Source organism: Arachis duranensis, chromosome 9 (genome assembly GCF_000817695.3).
Source record: "Arachis duranensis cultivar V14167 chromosome 9, aradu.V14167.gnm2.J7QH, whole genome shotgun sequence".
NCBI lineage: Eukaryota > Viridiplantae > Streptophyta > Magnoliopsida > Fabales > Fabaceae > Arachis > Arachis duranensis.
Genome location: NC_029780.3, coordinates 29,732,973 through 29,738,449, shown reverse-complemented (window position 1 = coordinate 29,738,449; position 5,477 = coordinate 29,732,973). Strand labels below are relative to the sequence as shown.

Sequence of the window (5,477 nt, the reverse complement as noted above, 5' to 3'; positions counted from 1 at the left end):
TGGCCATGCCAGGTATGGTTATGGCCTTGCACTCTCTTTTTGGATTCTCTTCTATATTGCTTGGGAGAGTACTAGGAGGAGTTTCAGTAACTCTTTTACTTAGCTGACCCACTTGTGCCTCCAAATTTCTGATGGAGAACCTTGTTTCATTCATGAAACTAAGAGTGGCCTTAGATAGATTAGAGACTATATTTGCTAAGCCAGAGAGGCTCTGCTCATAATTCTCTGCCTGTTGCTGAGAAGATGATGGAAAAAGTTTGCTGTTGCCAAACCTATTTCTCCCACCATTGTTGTTGTTGAAGCCTTGTTGAGGCTTCTGTTGATCCTTCCATGAGAAATTTGGATGATTCCTCCATGAAGGATTATAGGTGTTTCCATAGGGTTTTCCCATGTAATTCACTTCTTCCATTGTAGGATTCTCAGGGTCATAAGCTTCTCCTTCAGAGGAGGCGTCTTTAGCACTGCCGGATGCAGCTTGCAATCCAGTCAGATTCTGAGAAATCAGATTGACTTGCTGAGTCAATATTTTGTTCTGAGCCAATATAGCATTTAGAGTATCAATCTCAAGAACTCATTTCTTCTGAGTTATCCCATTATTCATAGGATTTCTTTCAGAAGTGTACATGAACAGGTTATTTGCAACCATCTCAACGAGTTCCTGGGCTTCTACCAGTAGATGAAGGGATCCACCAGTAGAATAGTCCAATGACATCTTTGACATTTCAGACAGACCATCATAGAATATACATATGATGCTCCATTCTAGAAACATGTCAGAAGGACACCTTTTGGTTAATTTCTTGTATCTTTCCCAAGCTTTATAGAGGGATTCACCTTCCTTCTGTCTGAAGGTTTGGACGTCCACTCTGAGCTTACTCATCTTTTGAGGGGGAAAGAATTTGGTCAAGAAGGCATTGACCAACTTTTCCCAAGAGTTCAGGCTTTCTTTAGGTTGTGAGTCCAACCATGTTCTAGCTCTGTCTCTCACAGCAAAGAGGAAAAGCGTAAGTCTGTAAATCTCGGGATCAACCCCATTGGTCTTAACAGTATCACAGATTTGCAAGAATTCAGTTAAGAACTGATGAGGATCTTCTAATGGAAGTCCATGAAACTTGCAGTTCTGCTGCATTAGAAAAACTAATTGAAGCTTAAGCTCAAAGTTGTTTGCTCCAATGGCAGGAATTGAGATGCTTCTTCCATAGAAGTTGGAAGTTGGTGCAGCATAGTCACCAAGCATCTTCCTTGCATCTCTAGCATTGTTGTTGGGTTCAGCTACCATGTCTACTTCTTTTTTGAAATTCTCTGTAAGGTCCTCTCTGGAATGTTGTGCTTTAGCTTTTCTTAGCTTCTTCTTGAGGGTCCTTTCAGGTTCAGGATCAGCTTCAACAAGAATGTTTTTATCCCTGTTTCTGCTCATATGAAAAAGAAGAGAACAAAAGGGAGTAGTGGAATCCTCTAAGTCACAGTATAGAGATTCCTTGAGGTGTCAGAAAAAAAGAAGAATAGAGGAATTCGAACACAGAGAGAGAGAGAGAGGGTTCGAATTATAAGTAGAAGAGAAATGTTAGCAAATAAATAAAAAGAGATGAGAGAGAGGGAGTATTCAAAAATTTGAAAAAGAAATAAAATAAAATTAGAATTGAAAACAATTAGTTAATTAAAAAGATTTTTGAAAAAGTAGTTAGTGATTTTCGAAAATTGGAAGTGGAAAAGTGGTTAGGTGGTTTTGAAAAAGATAAGAAATAGTAATTAGTTGAAAAAGATTTGAAAACAATTTTGAAAAGATAAGAAGTTAGAAAAAGATATTGAAATCAAAATTTAAAAAGATATGATTGAAAAAGATTTGATTTTAAAAAGAGATGATTAAAAATATATGATTGAAAAAGATTTGATTTTTAAAAAGATATGCTTGAAAAGATATGATTGAAAAAGATTTGATTTTTAGAAATCGATGACTTGACTAACAAGAATTTAAAAGATATTTTTGAAAATATGAGATTAAGAAAAAGATTTTTGAAAAATTAGTTTGAAAATTTCAAAAAAAGAAACATGAAGAATAAAAGTTTAAAATATGTTTAATGCAAAAAATTATGAATTAAAATATGAAAATTTGAAAAAAATTTGAATTTGAAACGAAATTACCTCCCCTGTGTCATCCTGGCATTAAACACCCAGGATGCTATCTATTATGGCATTTAACGCCCAGAATGCTACCTCTTTGGGTGTTTAATGCCCAGCCAGGTATCCTGGCTGGCATTAAACGCTAGAAATCCTTCTTTACTGGGTGTTTTTCTAAACGCCCAGAATGCTGCCATTTCTGGCGTTAAACGCCCAAAATGCTGCCATTCTGGCGTTTAACGCCCAGAATGATAGCTTTACTGGCGTTAAACTCCCAGAATGGTAGCCATTCTGGCGTTTAACTCCCAAAGTGCCTCTTTACTGGCGTTTTGACGCCAGTGAGCTCTTTTTCTCTGCGATTCTTCTGCTTTATATTCTGAATCTTCATTTCTCTGTATTATTTACTTGAAAATATATCTTTTTGATTTTTTTGAATTTTTAATGAAGAGAGAAAAACAACAAAATGAAATAAAACATAAAAAAATGCAAGATCAAAACAAGTAATGCATGCAAGGACACTTTGAATGTCAAGATGAACACCAAGAACACTTTGAAGATCATGCTGAACATCAAAAACATATTTTTGAAAATTTTTAAGAAAAGAAAGACATGCAAGACACCAAACTTAGAAAATTTGAATGTTCAGACACTATGATTTTGAAAATGCATATGAAAAAAAACATAAAACACAAAACAGGAAAATCATGAGATTGAACAAAGGAAACCATCAAGAACAACTTGAAGATCACAGAAGAACACAATGCATGAATTATTTTTTTTTGTTTTTTAATTTTTTGTTTTTTGTTTTTTTTTCTTCGAAAATAAAAATAAAAATTACCCAATCTAAGCAACAAGATAAACCGTCAGTGGTCCAAACTTGAACAATCCCCGGCAACGGCACCAAAAAGTTGGTATACGAAATTGTGATTTTCACTTTTCACAACTCCGCATAGCTGACCAGCAAGTGCACTGGGTCGTCCAAGTAATACCTTACGTGAGTAAGGGTCGATTCCACGGAGATTGTCGGCTTGAAGCAAGCTATGTTCATCTTGTAAATCTCAGTCAGGCGGATTCAAATGGTTATGAGGTTTGATAGTAAAAAGAACAATAAAACATAAAATAAAATAAAGTCACTTATGTAGTCCCTTGGTGAGAATTTCAGATAAGCGTTTGGAGATGCTTTGTTTCCTCTGAACTTCTGCTTTCCTACTGTCCTCATCCAATCATGTGTACTCCCTTCCATGGCAAGCCGTATGTTGGTGGATCACCGTTGTCAATAGCTACCATCCGTCCTCTCAGTGAAAACATGTCCTCTATGGTTTCCCACATGGCTAATCAGCTGTTGGTTCTCAATCGTGTCGGAATAGAATACATTTATTCTTTTGCACACTATCACTACGCCCAACAGTCACGAGTTTGAAGCTCGTCACAGTCATCCCATCCCAGATCCTACTCGGAATACCACAGACAAGGTTTATACTTTTCGGATCTCAAGAATGCTGCCAATTGGTTCTAGCTTATACCACGAAGGTTCTAATGTCACAGATTCGAATGCTCTGTTGTCAGGAGAGGTGATTCAGATCCATGGGTCAGAGACCAAAGAGAATATACTCTAGTTGTCGTCCAATGACTACGTTGAATATCATGTAGACCGCTTTGTGGTTGTCAGGCACGTGGATCTTGGCTAAGCGAGTAACGAAGATTGAGTGATTGTCACGGGTCACCCCTTCATTCTGACTTAACTGAATTAAGTCCAATAGTATATCTTGGAGGAGAAGTAGGCGTGAATTGAATAGAAAAACAATAATACTTGCATTAATACTCGAGGAACAGCAGAGCTCCTCACCTTAATCTATGAGGTGTAGAAACTCCACCGTTGAAAATACATAAGAACAAAAGGTCTAGGCATGGCCGAATGGCCAGCCTCCAAAAAGGGTTCGAAGAACTCCCCAAAAGGTCAAAGACTCTAAATACAATAGTAAAAAGTGCTATTTATACTAAAAATAGTAAACTAGGTTTACAAAAAATGAGTAGATAGTGCAGAAATCCACTTCTGGGACCCACTTGGTGTGTGTTTGGGCTGAGCCTTGAAGCTTTCACGTGCATAGGCCATCCTTGGAGTTAAACGCCAGCTTTGGTGCCAGTTCTGGCGTTTTACTCCAGAAAAGGGCCTCTTGTGGGCGTTTAAACGCCAGTTTGGGCGATCAAATCTCGGACAAAGTATAGACTATTATACATTTCTGGAAAGCCCAAGATGTCTACTTTCCAAAGCAATTGAGAGCGCGCAAATTGGGCGTCTGTAGCTCTAGAAAATCCACTTCGAGTGCAGGGAGGTCAGAATCCAACAGCATCTGCAGTCCTTTCTCAGCCTCTGAATCAGATTTTTGCTCAGGTCCCTCAATTTCAGCCAAAAATTACCTGAAATCACAGAAAAATAGACAAACTCATAGTAAAGTCTAGAAATGTGATTTTTGCATAAAAACTAATAAAAATATACTAAAAAGTAACTAAAACATACTAAAAGCTACCTAAAAATAATGTCAAAAAGCGAGGGAACATCTATCACAGCTCCTGCTGTGGCTAGGAAAGGTCTTCCAAGGATAATGCATTCATCCTCTTCTTTCCCAGTGTCTAAGATTATGAAATCAGCAGGGATGTAAAGGCCTTCAACCTTTACTAACACGTCCTCCACTATTCCATAAGCTTGTCTTAATGACTTGTCTGCCAATTGTAATGAGAACAAGGCAGGTTGTACCTCAATGATCCCCAGCTTCTCCATTACAGAGAGTGGCATAAGATTTATCCCTGACCCTAGATCACATAGAGCCTTTTCAAAGGTCATGGTGCCTATGGTACAAGGTATTAAGAACTTGCCAGGATCTTGTCTCTTTTGAGGTAAAATTTGCTGAATCTAGGTATCTAGTTCATTAATGAGCAAGGGAGGTTCACTTTCCCAAGTCTCATTACCAAACAACTTGGCAATCAGCTTCATGATAGCTCCTAAATATTGAGCAACTTGCTCTCCAGTCACATCTTCATCCTCTTCAGAGAAAAAATAGTCTTCAGAGCTCATGAATGGCAGAAGGAGATTTAATGGAATCTCTATGGTCTCTGTATGAGCCTCAGATTCCTTTGGATCCTTAATAGGAAACACTTGTGCCTCTAGATTTCTGATGGAGGATCTTGTTTCACTCATGAAATTGAAAGTGGCCTTTGACAGATCTGAGACTAGATTGGCTAAATTAAAAGTGTTTTGTTCAGAATTCTCTGGCTGTTGCTGAGAAGATGATGAAAAAGGCTTGCTATTGCTCAGCCTATTGCGTCCACCATTGTTAAAGCCTTGTTGAGGCTTTTGTTGA

At 37.8% G+C, this 5,477-nt stretch overlaps 1 non-coding gene across 1 annotated transcript; it reads left to right on the top strand.

Annotated features, from left to right (window-relative positions):
• Positions 1-770: 770 nt before the first annotated feature.
• Positions 771-874, top strand: LOC127742096 (small nucleolar RNA R71). Its single transcript, XR_008003283.1, has one exon. It is a non-coding gene; the product is annotated as a small nucleolar RNA R71 (small nucleolar RNA).
• Positions 875-5,477: the final 4,603 nt, after the last annotated feature.